Source organism: Suricata suricatta, chromosome X (assembly GCF_006229205.1).
Source record: "Suricata suricatta isolate VVHF042 chromosome X, meerkat_22Aug2017_6uvM2_HiC, whole genome shotgun sequence".
NCBI lineage: Eukaryota > Metazoa > Chordata > Mammalia > Carnivora > Herpestidae > Suricata > Suricata suricatta.
Genome location: NC_043717.1, coordinates 89,695,906 through 89,719,223, shown reverse-complemented (window position 1 = coordinate 89,719,223; position 23,318 = coordinate 89,695,906).

The window sequence follows — 23,318 nt, the reverse complement described above, 5'->3', positions numbered from 1 at the left end:
TGCATTATGGCATCAAGAACAGTGCCCATATAACATGGCAAACAATTTAAAAATGATGTGTGTGTTCTGACTGATCCAGTAACCAACCATTCCTCTCTCTCTGCATTAAATTATCCAGAAAAGCTAGCTAAGATAATTAACAAAGGTGGCTAAACTAAACAACATATTTTCAATGTAGACAAAACAGGCTTATATTGGAAGCAGATATCATCTAGAACTTCAATAGCTAAAGAGGAGAAGTCAGTGCTTATCTTCAAAACTTCAAAGGACAAGCTGAATCTCCCATTAGTGCCAAATGCAGATGGTCATTTTAAGATGGAGCCAATGTTCTTTGGCAATTTTGAAAATCCTAGGGCTCTTAAGAATTATGCTAAGTCAGAGCACCTGGGTGGCTCAATTGGTTAGGCATGTGACTTGATGTTGGCTCAGGTCATGATCTTGTTGTTCATGAGATCGAGCTCCACATCAGGTTCTGTGCTGACAATGCAGAAACTACTTGGGGTACTCTCCCTCTCTCTCTGCCCCTCCCCTGCACACACTCTCTCTGTGTCTTTCAAAATAAATAAATATTTAAAAAAATAATTATCTTAGTCTACTCTGCCTGTGCTTTATAAATGGGACTACAAAGCCTAGGAGACAATAAATCTGTTTACAACATGGTTCATTCAATATTTAAGCCTAGTTTTGTTACATACTGCTTAGAAAAAAGATTCCTTTCAAAATACAACTGCTCAGTGACAATGGAACTGTTCACCCAAGATCTCTGATGTAGATGTGCAATAAGATTCAGGTTGTTTCCACACTTCCTAACAAAATATTCATTCTGCAGCCCATGGAGGAAGGAGGAATTTCAACTACAAGGTTTTATTCAATAAATACATTTCACAAGTCTATAGTTGCTATAGATAGTGATTCCATTAATGCATGTTGGCAAAGTAAACTGAGTCTTCTGGAAAGGAATCACCATACTAGATGTAATTAAGAACAATTTGCAATTCAGGTAGGAGACGAAGATGGTGGTGGAGTGGGAGGACCCTACCTAGTCTCACTTGGTCTCATGAACACAACTATATAACTACTAAATAATCCTAAATACCCTGGAATTCAACAAAGAGACTGACAGAAAAAAACTCCATAACTAAAGGGAGAGAAGAGACCACATTGAAGAAGAAGGCTGAGACTTAGGCAAAATGTGAATAGACATAGGGAATCCAGTGACTCCATCAAACATAAAAATATTTGTATATAGGTGTTTCAGAAGTAGAAGAGAGAAAGTGTGGCAGAAAATTTATTTTAATAAATAAGAGCTGAAATTTTTCCTAATCTGGGGAAGGAAGGAAACTGACATCAAGAATAAAAAAGCACAGGGGTGCCTGGGTGGCTCAGTCAGTTAAGTGTCCAACTTCAGCTCGGGTCATAATCTCAGAGTTCATGAGTTTGAGCCCTGCATTGGGCTCTGAGCTGATAGCTCAGAGCCTGGAGCCTTCTTTGGATTATGTGTCTCCTTCATTGGATTCTGTGTCTCCTTCTCTCTCTGCCACTCCCTTGCTCACCCTCTGTCTCTGTCTCTCCTTCAAGATAAATAAACATTTTAAAAATTAAAAAAAGTAACAGAAGGCATAGAGAACTCCTATCAAAATCAACAAAAGCAGGCCAACATGAAGACATATTGTAATTAAATTTGCAAAATATTGTGATAACGAAAAAATATTAAAAACATCAAGGCGAAAAAAGTTCGTACTTCCAAAGGAAAACCCATAAGGTTATATGGAGGTTTCTTAACAGAAATGTGGCAAACCTGAAGGGAGTAGCATGATACACATAATATGCTGAAGGGGAAAAATCTGCAGCCAAGAATACTACAGGCAGCAAGGCTATAATTCAGAATAGAAAGAAAAATATAGTTTCCTTAAAAAAAAATTAAAGGAGTTTGTGACCACTAAACCAATCCTGCGAAAAGTATTAAAGAAAACTCACTGAGTGCAGAGACCAAGAGATAAGAAAGGATCAAAGAAGATCTCTGGAAACATTAACAAAACAAGTAAAAAAATATCAATAATTATTTTGAATGTAAGGGATTAAAAACGCTAATTTAAAGGCATAGGGTGTCAGAATGGATAATAAAACAAGACCCATCTATATGCTGCCTACAGGAGACTCATTTTAGACCAAAAATTGCTTGTAGATTGAAAGTGAGAAGAAGGGGAAGCACTTATCATGCAAATGGATTTCAAAAAAGCCAGAGTAGCAATATTTATGTCAGACAAATTAGATTTTAAAACAAAGACTGTAACAAGAGACAAAGAAGAGCACTATATAAACATGAAGGGTCAATCCAACCAGAAGTTATAATAATTGTAAATACTTACATACCCAACTTGAAGGCACACAAATATATATATAAAATAATAAACATAAAGAAACAAAGTTATATGAATACAATAATAGTAGGAGACTTTAACAGCTCACATATATCAATGGACAATTCATCTAAATAGAAAATTAACAAAGAAAAATAGCTTTTCATGACACTCGAGCATATGGACTTATGATCTATTCAGAACATTCCATCTTAAAACAACAGAATACACATTCTTTTCAAGTGCATATGTAACAGTCTTCAGAAAAGATTATATATTAGGCCACAAAACCAGCTTCAACAAATTCAAGAAGATTAGAGTCATACCACACATTTTTTCAGAACACAATGGTATAAAACTAGAAGTCAACTATAAGAAAAAAATGGAAATATTACAAATACACACAGGTTAAAGAATATGATACTAAACAATGAATAGGTCAACCAGAAAATGAAGAAATTAAAAAGTAATGGAAACAAATGAAAATGAAAACAGAATAGTTCAGAACCTTTGGGATGCGGCAAAACCTGTTGTAAAAGAAAGTCTATACCCATACAGATTTACCTCAAGAAATAAGAAAAATCTCAAACAAACCTTACACCAAAGGGAACTAGAAAAAAAAAAGCCTAAAGCCAGAATAAGCAGGGACATAATAAAAATTAAAGTAGAAAATTATATAAAATTAAAAAAAAACCACAAGAGAACAAATCAATGAAGCCACGAGCTGGTTCTTTGAAAAAAATAATGAAATTTATAAACTTCTAGCCACACTGCTCAAAGAGAAAAAAATACCCAAATAAATAAAAAACTAAATGAGTGAGAAGTAATATCCACCAAGAACAATGAAATACAAACAATTATAAAATAATATTATGAAAAAGTATATAATTAGATAACCAGGGAAAAGTGGGTAATTTTCTAGAAATACATGCACTACCAAATCTGAAATAGGAAAAAATAAAAAACCTGAAGAGACTTATAAGGACCAAAGAAATTGAATCAATAATCAAAAATATCCCAACAAACAAAAGTCCAGGGCCAGATGACTTTAGAGGAAAACCCTACAAAATATTTTTAAAAGAGCTAATACCTATTCTTTTCAAACTATTCCAAAAAATAGACAAGGAAGGAACACTTCCAAACTCATTCTTTGAAGCCAGCATCACCTTGATACTAAAACCAGATATAGACATTAAAAAAGAGAACTATTGGTCAATATCCTTGATGAACCTGGAGGCAGAATTTCACAATAAAATACAAACAAAACAAATCCAACAATATATTAAAAGAATCATTCACCATGATGAAATAAGATTTATTCCTTGGTTTCAAGAGTAGTAATATTCATAAATCAATCAATGTAATACACCACATTAATTAAAGAAAAGAAATGTAATTATTCCAATAGATGCAGAAAAAGCATGTGACAAAATACAACATCTGTTTATGATAAAAACCCTCAACAAGTAGGCATTGAGGGACCTTAACTCAGCATAATAAAGACCACATATGAAAAACCCACAGTTAATATCATTTTCAATGGGGAAAAACAGAGTTTTTCTACTATAGTCAGGGACAAGACAAGAATGTCCACTTTCACCACTTCTATTCAGCATAGTAGTGGAAGTCCTAGCCATAGCAATAAGACAACAAAAAGAAACAAAAATTACCTAATTGGTAAGAAAAAAGTAAAACTTTCACTATTTGCAGATGACATGATACTCTACATAGAAATCCTGAAAGACTCCATCCAAGAATTGCTAGAACTGATGAAAGAATTCAGTGAAGTTGCAGTATAGAAAATCAACATACAGGAATTTGCAGCTTTTCTATACACCAAAAATGAAGCATGAAAAAGAGAAATTAAAGATTCAACCTCATTTACAATTGCACCGCAAACCATCAGTTACCTAAGAATAAACCTAATCAGAGTTGAAAGATGTATACTCTGAAAACTATAAAACACTGATAAAAGAAACAGAAGATGACATAAGGAAATGGAAAAAAAATACACGTTCATGGATTGGACTACTGAAAGCAATCTACACATATAATGCAATCCCTATCAAAATATCATCAGCATTTTTTACAGAGCTAGAACAAACAACCCCGAAATTTGGAAATACAAAAGACCCCGAATAGCTAAAACAACCTTGAATAAAATCACCATGGAAGGCATTAGAATTCCAGGTTTGAAATTACATCACAAAGTCATAGTGATCAAGACAGTATGGTACTGGCACGGAAATAGTCACATACTCAATGGAACAGAATAGAAAGCATAGAAATGAACCCACAACTATATGGTCAACTAATCTTCAACAAATTAGGAAAGAATATTCAATGTGAAAAAGACAGACTCTTCAACAAATGGTGCTGGGAAAACTAGACAGCAGCATGCTAAAGAATGAAACTGGACAGCCCTCTTACACTATACACAAAAATAAATTCAATATGTCTGAAAGACCTAAATGTAAGACCTGATAGCATAAAAATCCTAGAGGACAATATAGGTAGTAATCTCTTTGACATCAGCCATAGCAACTTTTTCTAGATATGTCTCCTGTGGCAAGGGAAGCAAAAGCAAAATCAAACTATTGGGACTACCTCAAAATGAAAATATTCTGCACCAAAAAGAAACAATCAACAAAACTAAAAGATGACCTTCAGAATGAGGAAAGATAGTTGCAAAGGACATATCTGATAAAGGGTTAGTATCAAAAATATATAAGGAACTTATACAATTCAACACCCCAAAAAAGGAAATAATCCAATTAAAAATGGGCAGAAGACATAAACAGGCATGGGCATTTCTCCAAAGGACACAAATAGCCAAAAAACATAAGACAAGATGATCAATGTCACTCATCATCTGGGAAATGCAAACCAAAACTACAATGATATATCACCTTACCCGTGAAAGAATGGCTAAAATCAACAACGCATGAAACACCAGGTGCTGGTGAGGATGTGGATACTCCACATCCACAATGCAATCCTCTTTCATTGTTGGTGGGAATGTAAACTCACGCAACCACTGTGGAAAATAGTATGGTGATTCCGGAACAAGTTAAAAGTAGAACGACCTTATGATTGAGGAATTTCGCTACTGTGTATTTACTGACAGAATAAAAAAAATACTAATTCAGTAGGATACATGCACCCTGATGTTTATAGCAGCATTATCTACTACAATAGTCATACTATGGAAACAGCTCAAGTATCCATCGATGGTGAATGTACAAAGAAGATGTGGTATATATACAATGGAACACTACTCAGCCATAAAAAAATGAAACCTTGCCATTTGCAATGACATGGATGGAACTAGAGAATGTATTGTGCTAAGTGAAATAAGTTCAGATAAATACAAATACTACAAAATTTCACTCATATGTGGAATTTAAGAAACAAAACAAATAAACAAAGAGGAAATAACAGAAAGAAGTAAACCAAAAAACAGACCTTTAACTAGAAGACAAACTGATAGTTACTAGAGGGTAAGTGGGTGGGAAGTGGGTTAAACAGGAGATGGTGATTAAGGAGTGTGCTCGTGATGAGCACTGGATATTGTATGGAAGTGTTGAAATCCTGTATTGTACATTTGAAACTATTACCACACTGCATATTAAATAACTGGAATTTCAATAAAAACTTAAGAAAGGTAACATTTGTGATGCATGGGAAGATGTAAAAGTATCAACATTAACAGGGGTTTGGAAGAAGTTAATTCTAGCCTTTATGACAACTTTGAGGGATTTCAGGACTTCAACAGAGGAATAACTACAGATGTGTAGAACCAGTAAGGGAACCATAATTAGAAGTAGAGATTGAAATAGTTACTGATGTGCTGGAAATCTCATGATAAAATTTGCACAGATGTGGATTTGCTTCTTATGGATGAACAAAGACTGTGGTTTCTTGAGGTGTCATCTATTCCAGGTGAAGATGCTGTGAAGATTGTTAAAATGACAATAAAGTAGGGGGAAAAGTCAAAATTGTGAAGTAAGGAGACTCTGGGATTTTCTTTACCCTCAAATACAGCTGTATTGAAGTCAGATTGCTTGGAACACCCAGGAAATCAATCTGCAGAGTGGCAGAAGGATATCCCCAGTTGGAGGGAGACAGCTTGGCAGATGTGAGGTGCATGGATATGAATTGGAGGAGAGAAAATGGTGGAATGATGGAGGGGAGGAAATCCTTTCTGTGGAGAGACAAAAGGGAGAGAAAAAGAGAGAGGTTGAGGAAATGCAGCATCAAGTTAGCACAAAAGGAAAATCTCTCTGGACCATGGACTAAGGAGTGAGAAGTATTGCGTGTCCCAGTTCTTTTTTGCAAACAGCTTTTGGAGCTTAAGCTCTGAGGTTTTTGAAGTGTGCATCTTTCTCCAGAGCATAGCCATTATGTGCACACCTGGGGAGGAGTGAGCTGGCCCTAAGTGAGCAGCATGGTGTAGACATCTCCAGGGTGCACTGGGAAAAGAACAGCCCCCTTCCTGGAGTACTTTTGGAAAAGAGCTTATTGCCTATCCAAGGACAAAAGACCCTTTAGGTGCCAGCCAAAGGTGTTTCATCCTTCAGTAGGGTGGAAACGTTCTACACCAGAGAAGGAAAGTGGATCCACACTATGCCAGGTCTTTTAAAACTTTGAGTTTTGAATCTCAGCCATGTACCAAGGAGAAGATGTAGGATAGTTATGGCACAGGGCAAGCTGACTGCCCTCACTATTCTGTGAGGGCTACCTGAACAACAAGGGTTGAGAGCCCCAGTCCAGGGACAAGAGATTGTGATGGTGCCAAATCTCCCCCCAACACCAACATTTGGAACTTCAGAGAGCAACACAGTGGCTCCCGGTGGAGGCTGGAACTGCTTACACAAAATCCTGCTGAAAGCCTGGCAACTGCTTATTTACTGGGGCAAGACTGACTTTGTGCCATTGGAGCCAACCTCCCCTCCAAATGTGCACAGCCGGTACTCATTAGGCACCAACAGACAACACTTTATTTTCGTTCTTTCCTCCTTTTTGTTTTCCTTTTGGAATCAAGCTTATAGTTTCTGATTTTTTTTTTTTTGTTATTTCCGTTTCTATCTTTTTTAAAATCAGGTTTTTAAAAATTGATTTCTTTTTCCTTTTCTCTTTTCTTCTGCTTTCCCTCCTCTATTTTTCCTTTGAATCAGCCTTATAGATTTTTTATTATCTGTTTTTTTGTGTGTCTGTTCCCTTTCCTTTTCTGTTTTTTATGGGATCAGGCTCCCTCACTTTTTTATCCAAGATTACTTCAACAAACAAATCAAATAACACCTCGTTCAGTATCCAAAATTCCACCACTGCAAGCCAGGAGGAGTTTTGTAGACATCTGACCAGAGGGAGAAAGCAGACAAAACACAACAGCAGAGTGCACACAGCATACACCAGAAATGCTTTTTGAAGTTCCCGATCCTGAACAGTATATGACCCCTTTTTAATATAGAAGTACCCTCAAGTGCAGGAAACATAACAAGCTTTTAAAACATGGAAAAGACAGAAACTTAGCCAAAATGACAAGTTGGAGGAATTCTCTCCAAAGAAAGGTGATGAAGAAATCACAACAAGAGACATGATCACATATAAGCAATATATCTGAACAAAAATTTAAAACAATAGTCATAAAAACACAGGCTTGGTTTGAATAAAATATAGAAAACACCACAGAAAGCCTTGCTGCAGAATCAAAGACATAAGAACTAGTCAGCATGAATTAAAAATATTATAGTTGAGATGCAAAATGAAGTAGACACAGTGACAGTGAGTAATGAAGAAGCAGAGGAGAGAATGGATGAAATAGAAGATAAAATTATGCAAAATAATCAAGGTGGAAAATGTGGGAGAAGTTATTAGATTATGAGGAGAGACTTAGAGAACTAAGTGATTCTAGGAGATGAAACATATCTATGTCTTATTTGTATCAAAGGAGTCCCAGCAGAGGAAGACTGAGACAAAAGGAGCCGAAGGTTTATTTAACAAATTTTAGCTGAGAATTTACTTAATCTGGAAAAGGAAACAGGCATCCAAGTCCAAGAGGCACATAGAACACCCTTTAAAATCAACAAAAACAGGTCAACACCACAGCATATCATAACAAAACTTGCAGTATGAAAAATAGAGTTCTGAAAGCAGCCAGGAAAAAAGGCCCTTATCCTAAAATGTTAGACATTTACAGTTAGTATTAGATATGTCCACTGAAACCTAGCAGGCCAGAAGGGAGTGAAAGGAAATAGTCAATTTGCGGAATAGGAAAATTATGCAGCCAAGAATCCTTTATCGAGTAAGGCTATCATTCAGAATGGAAAAGACAAAGCTGTTCTCAAACAGACAAAATCTAAAGGAGTTTGTGACCACAAAACCAGCCCTGTAAGAAATTCTACGGAAGACTATCTGAATGGAGAGAACAAAGATGACAAAAGTAACAAAGACTACAAAGAACCAGAAAAAATCATCAGAAACACCAACCCTACAGGTAACACAATGGCACTAAATTCATATCTTTCAGTAATCACTCTGAATGTAAATAGACTGAATGCTCCAATCAAAAGAGATAAGGCATAAGAATAGTTAAAAAATAAGATCCACTTATATGCTGTCTTCAAGAGACTCATTTTATTATTTTTAATTTTTAATCATTTATTTTCAAATTGGTTTCCATAATACACCTAGTGCTTCTCCCCACAAGTGCCCCCCATCATGACCATCACCCCCTTCCCTCTCTTCCTCTCCCTCTTCAGTCCATGGTTCATTTTCAGTATTCAATAGTCTTTCATGATTTGTGTCCCTCGCTCTCCCCAGCTCTCTTTCCCTCACTCATTTTAGACTTAAAGACACCTGCATATTGAAAGTAATGGGATGGAAACCATCTATCATGTTAATGCAGTTCAAAAGAAAGTCGGAATATACATATGTGCATCAGACAAACTGTAACAAGAGAAGAAGGGCATCATTTCGTAAGGGTTCTATCCACCAAGAAGTCCTAAAATTGTAAATACTTATGCCCCAACCTGGAAGCACCCAAACATATAAATCAAGTAATAACAAAATAAAGAATCCCATTGATAATAATACCATAATGGTAGGAGACTTTAATACCCTACTTATAGCAATGGATCATCTAAGCAGAAAATCAACAAGGAAACAATGACTTTGGATTACAGACTGGACCGGATGGACATAACAGTTCATCCTAAAGAAGAATACATAATCTCCTAGAGTGCACATGGAACATTTGCCAGAATAAATCACATACTTGGTTGCAAATCAGCCCTCAACAGGAACAAAAAGACTGAGATCATACCATGCATAATTTTAGATCACAATGCTATGAAACTTGAAATCAACCACAATAAAAATTTTCAAAAGCCCTCAAATACATGGAGATTAAAAAACATTCTACTAAAAATGAATGGATTAAGCAGGAAATTAAAGAAGAAAAAATATGGAAGCAAATGAACATGAAAACAGGACAGTCTTGTTTTGATATGCAGCAAACCCTTTGGGATGTAGCAAAGGCAGTCCAAAGAAGAAAGTGCATTGCAATTCAGGCCTATCTCAAGAAAAAAAAAGGTCCCAAATACACAACCGAATCTTACTACTAAAGGAGCTAAAGAAAAAGCAGCAAATAAAGCCCAAATCCTGGAGAAGGAAAATAATAGAGATTAAAGCACATATAAATGATAAAGAAAGCAACAACAAAAAAGTAGAACAGATCAATGAAACTAAAAAGGTGTTGTTTTGAAAGATTAAACAAAATTAATAAATCCTCATTCAGACTTCCTGTGAAGAAGAGAGAGGACCCAAATAGATAAAATCAAGAATGAGAGATGAGAGATCACAAGCAACCCTACAGAAATACAAACAATTATAATACATGAAAAAATATGTGCCAAAATACGAGACAATCTGGAAGAAATGGACAGATTCCTAGACACTCACACACTACCAAAACTGAAATAGGAGGAAATAGAAAAGTTGAGCAGGCCATTAACCAGCAAAGAAATTGAATCCGTTTTAAAAAATCTCCCAACAAATAAGCGTCCTGGGCCAGATGGCTTCCCAGGGGAATTCTACAAGATATTTAAAGAGTTAATACCTGTTTTTCTCAAATACCTTAAAAAATAGAAACGGAAGGAAAACTTCCAAACTCATTGTATGCTGCTAACATACCTTGATTCTAAAAACCGACAAGGACCCCACTAAAAAAGGATAATTACAGGCCAATATAACTGATGAAGATGGATGCAAAAATTCTGAAGATACTAGTAAATCAAATTCAACAGTACATTAAAAACATTATTCACACCATGATCAAGTAAAATCTATTCCTGTGTTGCAAGGTTGATCAAAGCAATAACCGTGATATGCCACATTAATAAAAGAAAGGAAAAGGACCATGTGATCCTACAATAGATGCATAAAAAGTTTTTGACAAAATACATCATCAACCATTGATAAAAATTCTTAATAAAGTAAGGATAAAAGGAATATACCTCAACATCATCAAAGCCATATATCAAAGTCCCACAGCCAATATAATCTTCAATGGGGAAAAACTGAGAGCTTTCCCCCTAAGCTCAGGAATATTATACATATATCCTCTTTCACCACTGCTGTTCAACATAGGACTGGAAACCCTAGCCTCAAAAGTGAGATAACAAAAAGAAATAAAAGGCATCCATATTGGCAAATTATAAATCAAACTTTCACTCCTCACATATGACATAATACTCTGCATGGAAAACCCAAAAGACACCACCAAAAAACTGATAGTACTGATATATGAATTTAGCAAAGTTGCAGAATATAAAATCAATGTACAGAAATCAGTTGCATTTCTGTACACCATTAAGAAGCAGCAGAAAGAGATATAAAGGACGGAATTCCATTTACAATTCCACCGAAAACCATAAAATACCTAGGAATAAACCTAACTGAAGAGGTAAAATATCTATGATGAAAAGTACAGAAAGTTTATAAGAAATTGATGAAGACACAAGGAAATGGAAAATCTTTCTATGCTCATGGATTGGAAGAACAAATATTGTTAAAATGTCAATACTACCCAAAGCAATCTACACATTCAATGAAATCCCTATCAAAATAACACCAGCATTTTCTACAGAGCTAGATCAAACAACCCTACAATCCTAATATAAAACAAAACAAAACAAAAAGATCCACAATTCTACAATCCTAATATTTATATAAAACAAAACAAAACAAAACAAAAAGATCCTGAATAGGCATACTAATGATCAAAAAGAAAACCAAAGCTGGAGTCATCCTGATTCCAGACTTTAAGTTGTATTACAAAGCTGTAATCATCAAAATAGTATGATACTGGAACAAAAATAGACATATAGATAAATGGAACAAAATAGACAACCCAGAAATTGACCCAGAAATATATGGCCAAAGAATCTTCAACAAAGCAGAAAAAAGTATCCAATGTAATAAAAAAGTATCTTCAACAAATGCTTCTGGGAAAACTGGACAAGTAGATGCAGAAAAATGCATGTGGACCACTTTTTTACACCACTCACAAAAGGAAATTCAAAATGGGTGTAAGACCTAAAAGTGAGACAGGAAAACAACCAATATCCTAGAGAATAATACAGGCAACAACTTCTTTGTCCTCAGCCATAGCAACTTCTTACAAGACATCTCTCAGGAAGCAAGAGAAACAAAAGCAAAAATGAGCTATTTGCACCTCATCAAGACAAAAACTTCACCACAGTGAAGGAAACAATCAATAAAACTAAAAAGGAACTGACAGAATAAGAGAATGTATTTGCAAATGACATAGCAGATAAAGGGTTACTATCCAAAATCTGTAAAGAAATTATCAATTTCAATACCCAAAAAACAAATAATCCAGTGAAGAAATGAGCAGAGGGACATGAATAAACACTTTTCTAAAGAAGACATCCAGGTATCTAACAGACACATGAAACGATGCTCAACATCACTCATTATCACGGAAATACAGACTCAAAACCACAAGGAAATTCCACCTCACACCTGTCAGAGTGTCTAAAATTAACAACTAAAAAGTAATAGGTGTTGGTGAGAATGTGGTGAAAGGGGATTACTTTTGCACTATTTTAGGGAATGCAAATTGTTGCAGCCACAATGGAAACAGTATGGAGGTTCTTCCAAAAAATTAAAAATAAGGGCACCTGGGTGGTTCAGTCAGTTAAGCCTCTGACTTCAGCTCAGGTCATGATCTCACAGTCCATGAGTTTGAGCCCTGCATTGGGCTCTATGCTGACAGCTCAGAGCCTGGATCCTGCTTTGAATTCTGTGTCTCCTTCTCTCTCTACATCCCCCCCCTCTCAATCTCTTTCTCTGTCTCTCTCAAAAATAAACATTAGAAAAAACATAAACAGAAAATCAAAAATTAAAAATCGAAGTACCCTATGATGCAGCAATTGCACTACTAGGTATTTTTCCAAAGGAAACAAACTCATATAATAAGAGAACAGAGAGTGAGACAAACCATCTTAAATACAGAGAGCAAATTCTGCTGAGGATGGGGTGCTTGGTTGGCTCAGTTGGTTGGGCCTCCAACTTTGGCTCAGGTCTGGTTCGTTGGTTTGCCCCACGTAGGGCTCTGTGCTGACAGCTCAAAGCCTGGAGCCTGCTTCGGATTCTGTATTTCCCTGTCTCCTCCCCTTCTCATGTTCTGTCTCAAAAATAAATTTAAAAACATGAAAATAATTTAAAAAAAACTCAGCTGAGGATCGCTAGAGGGCTGGTGGATGGGCTAAATGGATGATGGGAATTAAGGAGGGAACTTGTTTGGATGAAGACTGAGTCTTATATGTCAGTGATGAATCCCTGTTTCTACTCCTGAAACCAATACTACACTTTATGTTCACTAACGTGAATTTAAATAAATAAAAAGTAAAAAATGACAACAAAATATTTAGAATGTTACGTCAACTTAGCTGATACAACAGTGCAGATTTTGAGAGGATTGACTCCAATTTTGAAAGTTCAGTGAGTAAAATGATACCAAGCAGGTTCACATGCTACAGAGAAATTGTTCATAAAGGGAATAAATGTGGCAAACTTCATTGCTTTCTTAATTTATGAAATTGCCACAGTCTTTTCCATAGGAAGGGGAAGGGAAGGAAAAATAAGATAACAATAGATGAGGAGGCAAACCAAAAGGATTCTTAAATATAGAGGACAATTTATGGGTTGCTGGAGGGGAGGTGGCTGGGGGATGGGCTAAATGGATGATGGGTACTAAGGATGATACTTGCTGGAATAAGTACTGGGTGTTATATGTAAGTGATAAATCACTAAATTCTACTCCTGAAACCATTATTACACTATATGTTAACTAACTTGGATTTAATAAAATTTTTAGGGACATTTGGGTGGCTCAGTCAGTTAAGCCTCTGACTTCGGCTCAGATCATGATCTCACAGTTCCTGAGTTCAAGCCCTGCATCAGGCTCTGTGCTGACAGCTCAGAGACTGGCACCTGGTTCTGATTTTATGTATCCCTCTCTTTCCACCCCTCCCCTGCTTGCACTCTGTTTCTCTCTCTCAAAAGTAATAAAGAAATATTACAAAAATTTTTTAAAAAAAGATGTTGCCTGAATTTACCCACAAATAGAAATAATCACACATGATGCCAATGCAAAGTTGGTTCAACATATAAATATAAATGGAAATGATGTGCCATATTAATAACAGAAGAACAATAACCACGTGAACATTTCAATTGATGCAGAAAAAGTATTTGACAATTGCACCACACTTTAATAATAAAAACACTCAATAAGTTAGGGATAAAGTGGTACCTCCTCAATCTGAAAATGGATATCTTAATAGAATTCACAACTAACATCTCACTTGATGGTGATAAACTTAATGCCTCCAAGGATCAGAAACAAGTTAAGGATGTTACTCTTGGTACATCAATTCATTTGTGTTGAACATTCTAGCCCCAGGACAATAATGGAAGGAAAATATAAAAAGCATCAGTTTGGAAAAGAAGAAAGAAAAGTATCTTTATTCACAGATGGCATACTGTACATAGAAAATCATGAGATATTGACAAAAATGCATTAGAAATTATAAGTGAGTTCATTCAGGATACAAAGTATACAATGAATACGTACAATTTTATTTCTTTACATTAGTGATGCATAATATGAATATGGAATTCAGAAAGCAGTTTTATTCACAACCACTGAAAAAATAAAATACTTAGGAATAAATCTAACCAAATAAATGAAAAAGTTGTATAGGTATAATAAAATATTTTTACCAGAAATTAAAGAAGACCTAAATAGGGACACCTAGGTGTCTCAGTTGGTTAAGGGTCCAACCTCAGCTCAGGTCATGATCTCGTGGTTTGTGAATTGGAGCTCTGCATCAAGTACTATGCTGGCAGCTAAGAAACTGGAGCCTACTTCAGATTCTGTGTCTTTCACTCTCTGCCTCTCCCCAACTCACACTCGGTCTCTCTCTCTTCCAAAAATAAATGAACATTTAAAAAGTACCTAAATAAATAAGAAGGCATTCTGTGATCATAGATTGGAAGACTTACTATTGCTGTATGACAATACTTCCAAATTGATTGATTCAAAAAATCCCTTTCAAAATCTCATTTTGCTTTTACTTTCTGGCAGAGATTAAAAAATTATTCTAAATTTTATATGAAAATGCAAAAATCCGTAATAGCAAAAACAATCTTGGAAAGAAATTACTATATTTGGGGACTCATACTTCCTGATTTCAAAATTTGCTACAAATCTGCAGTAATCAAGGCAGTGTGATACAGACAACAAATAGACATATATAGAACAATGGAAGACAACCAGGCATCCACACATGAACACTTGCATTGATGGTCAATTGATTTTTATTTTCAGTGTTATGACAATTTAATGGGGGAATAAATACTCTTTTCAACAAATGATACTGGGGCAACTGGATATCCACATGGAAAATAATGAGCTTAGATTCCTACCTGACAACATACATAAATATTAACTCAAAATTATTAGAGACTTAAATGTAAGATCTAGTACTGTAAAACTCTTAGATGAAAACACATTACCTTTCATGAGTTAGACCATAATTTCTAAGTTATGCTACCAAAATTATAAACAACAAAAGAACAGATAAATTGGGCTTCTTCAAAATTAAAAATACTTGCACTTCAAATGACACCATGAATAAAGTGAAATGAAAATCCATCGAATGGCAGTAAATCTTTGCAAAACATGTATCTGATAGGGACCTTGTGTCTAGGACATACAGAAAAAAATGCTTAAAATTCAATAAATTATATCTTAATTTAAAATATCCGAGCAGAAATGTCTCTGAAGAAAATACACAGCTATCCAATAAACACATAAAAATGCTGAACACCATTAGTCATTAAGGAAGTCCAAATCAAAACCACAATGGAATACAATGTCACATCTACTAGAATGGTAAAAATTAACAAAACAAAATAGTAAGCGTTACTGGGAATCCCTTAATACTTCACTGATGTGAGTATAAAATGGTAAAACTATCTTGAAAACCATTTTTTTAATTCCCCAGAGTGCTATGCATAGAATTATTTTATGGCCCAGCAATTATACTCTTAGTTTATGACAAAGAGAATTGAAATCATAGATCCACATAAAAGTATAGGTATGAATGTTCATAACAGCTTATTCATAATAGCAAAAATTTAGAAACAATCCAAATGTATGTCAACTATTGTATGAATAAACAGTATGTAATACATCTCTATAATGCAATATTGACAATAAAAATGAGTGAACTACTTATATATACTTCAACATGCATGAACATTGAAAATATGCTATATGAAAGATGATAGTCACAAAAGGACCCATACTGTATGATTCCATTTACATTAATTTGCAATAATAGACAGATCCACAGATATATAAAGTGTATTAGTGGTTGCCAAGTGCTGTAATGAGTGAAAGAATGGTAAATGACTACTAATGAGTAAGAAGTTTCTTTTTCAGATGATGAAAACTTTTTAAAATTAGATAATTGTGATGTTTATACAAAGTTGAGGATATGCCAAAACACAGTGAACTGTTAATATTATATTCCATGGTATGTGAATTAAAGAAAAATTGTAATAATGTGGGAGAACATAAGGAAAGGACAGAGACATAAAGTTCATGAAACCCTTTTGCAGGTGTTTTGTAATAAAGGGTATCAGCACCTGGGTGGCTCCATCAGTTGAGTGTGTGCTCTCCTTCTCTCTCTCTCTCAAAATAAATAAATAACATAAAAAAAATAAAAGTGATCAGTGAAGTGGTCTTTTGTTGGATGGAGATGTGTATTCAATAAAGTGTTTTGTTTTTTTAGGTCTCTAAAATCTTAGCATGTTTGTTACTGAGGAGAATCATCTAGTACAGTAGAACAACTGCTTTATGCAGAAAAATAGAATAGTTTTAAGCTGATCATCAGTGTTTGTGTGATTTTATATTTGTCATTTCACTCAGATCTGGAAATGCCAAATATGGATTATTATTAATATTTTTATTTAACTTAATATTTTTATTTAACACCTAATATGACAATTCATACTGTCTGCACTTAGTGCTGCCTATGATACTATTAGTTTACTACATGTAAACATATTTTCTAACCATTAGATTGCACCAACTATATGAGAAACCAAAATTTCCTCTTAATGTATGTCTTATGCATGTAGCTATTGTGCCAACATTCTATGCTTCTTGAAATTTTTGAAATGGAGGACTTACATATTGTGTTATTTGACATTAGCTCTGACTAGGCCATGCTGATTTCCACCCTCCTACCTTTTAAGAGTCAAAAGAAAACTCTAGTAGGGAAGAGCACTGGGTGATATGTGGAAACCAACTTGGCAATAAACTATTAATAAAAAAAGGAAACTCTAGGTCCATCCTGCAGTAGGTCATCAAAAGTAAAACCAGGCTTTATTCCTTGAAATTTAGAGTTCTTTATTAAAATGGATTATAGACGACTTGAAGATTTTTACTGAGTTGCAGTATACCACACTGTAGACAAATTTCTAACGATGCCTCAGTTACAAAAGAAAATGATTATCCTCCTAGGCAACCGTGGATGTAGTGATGTTGAGGCATAATTTCTTATTTCCACTAGCTCTTACATTCAGAAGAGGAATATATGGGATCAGGAAAATGAGCCTGAGTTTTCCCCACAGCATAGTGTTCTCAGAGAACAAATTGTAGCCCACAGAGACACATTATTTCTGCCATCTGGATGTGCCATGTTTCAGGACAGACTGGAAATCAGATCCCTACTGACTCCCTCCAGGCAAAAGTGGAAGAAAATTGAAACAGGCAATAGCGCTTAAGAGTAAGTAGATAGCCACTTGATCTATCAGATTCCTGCATCTCACTGAACACTGACTTCTGTATTTGGCTATAAAATGCAGCCCAATTCCTCTTTTTCTTCTTTCCACTACACTATATCCATATATTTACTCCAAATTCCATTGAAAAATTGGACAATTTCTACTTCAAAAGGTAACATTTTCATATAAACATTGTACTTTTTAATTTGTGATGATTTACATACTGTAAAATTTCTTTTAAACTAAGTATAGTAAATAATGAAAAGAAGAAATATTTTTATTCATTGGCAATTATAAAAACAATTTTTAAAAAAAATTGCATCTAATTGTCAAGGGTTTTGAAAATAGCCTTAGAAGTCACCTTAGAAAGTATCTGTGAAGTCTTTATTTAAAAAAAAAAGCGGCAAAGAGCATCTGTCTTTCAAAATGAAGTACTTACTTATAGAAGCCTTCATGTATCAAACACCTCTAAATATGTTAAAGATGTTTAAGTCTCAAAGGAGATCTGCTTCTTTGGAGAAGTGTCTGTTCAGGTCTTCTGCCCATTTCTTCACTGGATTATTCATTTTCTGGGTACGGATTTTACTGAGTTCCTTGTAGATTTTGGATACTAGCCCTTTATCTGATATGTCATTTGCAACTATCTTTTCCCATTCTGTCAGTTGCCTATTAGTTTTTTTTATCCTTTCCTTTGCATTGCAGAAGCTTTATATCTTGATGAGGTCCAAATAGTTCATTTTTGCTTTCATTTCCCTTGCCTTTAGGGATGTGTCCAGTAGGAAATTGCTGCGATTGAGGTCAAGGACATCCAGAGGCCAACAGGCACATGAAAAGATGCTCAGCATCATTCATCATCAGGGAAATACAAATCAAAACCACACTGAGATACCACCTCACACCAGTCAGAGTGGCTGAAATGAACAAATCAAGAGACTATAGATGCTGGTGAGGATGTGGAGAAACGGGCACCCTCCTACACTGTTGGTGGAAATGCAAACTGGTGCAGCCAGTCTGGAAAACAGTGTGGAGGTTCCTTAAAAAAACGATCCCCTATGACCCACCAATAGCACTGTTGGGGATTTACCCAAAGGATACAGAAGTGCTGAAACATAGGGGCACATATACCCCAATGTTCATAGCAGCACTTTCTACAATAGAGTACTACATGGCAATGAGAAAGAATGAAATATGGCCATTTGTAGCACAGTGGATTGACCTCGAGTGTGTCATGCTAAGTGAAATAAGTCAGGTGGAGAGGACAGATACCATATGTTTGCACTCATAGGTCTACCAGGAGAAACCTAACAGAGGACCATAGAGAGAGGAAGGTGGAAAGAGAGTTGGGGAGAGAGAGGGACACAAATCATGAGAGACTATTGAATACTGAAAACGAACCAAGGGCTGAAGGGGGAGAGGGTGGGGGAAGGAGGTGATGATCCTGGAGAGGGACACTTGTGGGGAGAAGCACTGGGTGTTATATGGAAACCAATTTGACAATAAACTAATATTTAAAAAAAGAGATCTGCTTGAATTTCTTATTTGTAAGGTTTGGGCTAACTAAATCATTTCTTTTTTAAAAAAAAATTTTTAATGTTTTATTTAGTTTTGATACAGAGAGTGACAAAGCATGAGAGGGGGAGGGGTAGAGAGAGAAGGAGTCACAGAACCGGAAGCAGGCTCCAGGCTCTGAGCTAGCTGTCAGCACAGAGCCCGACGCGGGGCTCGAACTCACGAATGTGAGATCTGACCTGAGCCGAAGTTGGGGGCTTAACCGACTGAGCCACCCAGGCGCCCCCTAAATCATTTCTATAAAGATCATTAAACAAATTAATTGGGGAGACAAAAACATGGTTCCCCATACTGAACCAACACCTTACATAATGAAACTGTATCAGAGACTCAAGAAAATCTCCAAATATACATAACACCACAAGCTATTTCTTTATTTGCATCTGAGTTTCAGATGATTATTACCTTTGGCCAAGAATTAAAGAAAAATTGTCATCTAATTATTTAAAAAACTATTAATTATTAATGGTTGTGTTTTATTATGCTAAGAATATTGTGTTAGGAGATACCAATTAAAAGAAAAAATAAAAAGTGAATTGTGAAACCATAAACCATGTTAGTTCCACAATTTTAAAAGAATAGTTAATATTTCAAAACTAAATATGCATTATTTTTTTAAGTTTGAGCTCTGACTTCTTATATTTAATTTGCAAATAAACTACCTATTGTGAAAAGTTTTATATTTTTACATGGGTCATGTCCTGCTTTCATAGAAAATATTTTCTTGGTTGTTTTAGAACATAAGTCAGATGAATTGGCTATTTAAAAACAAACCAGGAATATATGAAATTATACACGTATGAAAGAATTTATAAATATGTTAAATCCTTTCTTATGTTTTATTTATTTAGGGGCTGTACATATCTTCTGTAAAAATTAACAGAATATCTTTCACATTTTCTAAAGAAAGAAAGAAATCACCATTAAAGGGTTATTCCATTGATGGTTTCTCCCCATTTTTAAATGTATTATAAGTTTTTTGAGTGTTGAGCTTCATAAGTTCTTTATATATTTTGAATACTAACCCTTTATCAGATACGTTATTTACAAAAATCTTCTCCCATTCCAAAGGTTGCCTTTTATTTTTGTTGAGTGTTTCCTTTGCTGTGCAGAAGGTTTTTATCTTGATGAAGTTTCAATAGTTCATTTTTGCTTTTGTTTCCTTTGCCTCAGGAGATGTGTCTAGTAAGAAAGTGCTTGGCTGATATCAAAGAGGTTACTGCTTTTGTTCTCTTCTAGTATTTTGATGGTTATCTGTCTCACATTTAGGTCTTTCAACCATTGGAATTTATTTTTGTATATAATGTAAGAAAGTGAGCCAGTTTCATTATCTTGCATGTTGCTATCCAACACCATTTGTTGAAAAGCCCATTGTCTTTCTTGCTTTGACGAAGTGTAGTTGACCATAACGTTGTGGGTCCATTTCTGGGTTCTCTATTCTGTTCCATCGATCTGTGCCTGTTTTTGGGCCAATACCATACTGTCCTGATTACTACAGATTTGTAATATAGTTTGAAGTCTGGAATTGTGATGCCTCCCAGTTTGCTTTTCTTTTTCAAGACTACTTTGGTTATTTGGGATCATTTGTGGTTCTATATAAATTTTAGGATTGTTTGTTATAGCTCTGTGAAAAATGTTATTGGTATTTTGATAAGAACTGCACTAAATGTGTAGATTGCTTTGGATAATATAAACATTTTAACAATATTTTTTCTTCCAATCAATAAGCATGGATTTCCATCTTTTTGTACATTCAGATGGGTTGTGAAGCTATTAATAATTTAAGAAATCTTCAATTTCTTTTGTAAGTTTTCTATAGTTTTCAGGGTACAAATCTTTTACTTCTTTGTTTATGTTTATTCCTAGGTATCTCATTTGACTTGATATTTAGATTGTTTAATGCAGGTATGTCTTTTCAACAAATGGATATAAATCCCAGCTAATCAGTTTAATCTATAGAATACTAACTCTAGACCAAACTGGCCCTAATAGTCTGAGAAGATTTGCTTCACTTTATTAGAAAAGATTTTTTTCGTGAAACTTATTTCAAACTTTGAAAGATGAATATTCTCCTGAAGTAAGTGGCCATGAATTATATTAAAATATTTATTCAATTTTATGTATTACGTGGGTCATTTAAAATATAATTTTATTCATTTTTAGTTAAAATATTATTTTATTCATTCTTAAGTATAACTGAAGGTCATTTCTCAAAAACTTTAGTCTTTCATCCTTTTATTATAATTTTCTGCTGGACAGATTATTCATTTAACAATTAGTAAGCACTCTTTTGTACCCCGATAGCAACTAGGTTTCGTCTTAACTACCAACTTCCATATAATACTGAAAAGTAGTGTTGTGGTGGGGGGGGTTGAGTGGCTCAGTGGGTTAAGCATCTGACTTCAGCTCAGGTCATGATCTTGCAGTCAGTGGGTTCCAGTCCCACACCGGAGTCTGTACTGACAGCTTAGAGCCTGGATCCTGTTTTAGATTCTGGGTCTTCCTTTCTTTGCCTCCCCACCCACTCACGCCCTGTCTCTGTCTCTCAAAAATGAATAAACGTTAAAAAATTAAAAACAAAGAAAAGTCATGTTGTGATCAATTAACACTGTCTCCCATGACCAAATAGAAGAATCAGTTTGTGTATATACAGGTCTTAGCATGATTTATTCTCACTAAGTAGATTGTAAGGGTAGAGATAATATTAATTCTTTGGTATCAACTCACAGTACCTGATGTATAGTAGACAATAAGTACTCAAATAACATTCTCCCACTCACAACTAAAGATTATTTGCAAAATCAGTCTCTTTGCATTGATTTCTGTTTCATACAGTTTAGTAAAACATATAAGAAAAATCAATTTCTTCAACTTTAAGCTTGAGTTAATTATGTCCAAAATCAGTGCAAAAGTAATATACTTGCAACCAAAATCCAAATTAATAAAACCATAGCATTATTGTACCTATTTTCAAAAAAGTAATCATTAAGTCCTCAAGGAAATTAATACTAATAATAATAGATAATACCTAACACATTAATAGTTTATTATGTGTTAAGCATTGTTTATAAGCAGTATTAAAAGTCAACCTATTAATTTTAACAATATTTCTATGAAATCAATGTTATCAATATTCTCATAAAGATATTAAATGAGTTGCTTGAGGTCACATAGCTAGCAAGTGGCAGAGTATTCAGGGTTTTGAGTCTATGATTAAGCACTTTGTTCATTTATTTAAAAAGGAAGAAACATGGGGAGGGAGAAGCAGTGATGGGAAGGACCCATAAAAGCAACTAGCCATGGAAGGAGGAGCATTTTGTCATTGATACTGTCATAAATGTTGGCATATGTTAATAATAAAAGCAGACTGACATTTAGTCTCTTTGGTTGCTTTAAAATTTTTTTAAGGGTGCTTGGCTGGCTCAGTTGGTTAAGTGCCTGACTCTTGATTTTGACTTAGGTCATGATCTCATGGTTAGTGAGATCAAGCCTATGTCCACTGACAGTGGAACCTGCTTGGAATACCCTCTCTCTCTCTCTCTGTCTCTCTGTTTCTCTCTGTCTCTCCTCCCTTATACACCCCCTGAAAATAACTAAATAAAACAAAAACAAATCTGTTTAAGTAGAATACCGTATTATTGGTTGCATTTATAGCAAACTATTCTCACATCTTCCCTTACCCCATTTCCTTCAGCACAATACTGAGAAAAAGCAAAAATGAAATAGCTAACACTGGTGCCTGTTCTCCTGGTTATACTGTGTCTAGAGCCGATTGTCTACCAGACTGAGAAAAGTATCTAATGGATAAGTAGAAAAACAAATACCAGCTATACAGGACAATATGCAGCCTGGTGGGGTTTTTTGAGCTCTAAGTGTGTATATTGCTTTATCAAACCTGTAGGATTAAAACAAAAGTCATTGTGAAATCACATTTCATTTTCTCATGAATTACTTTCTCTCCAGCCCCAGTTAAGATTGGTGTAGCATTTCTCTGAAGTGAAA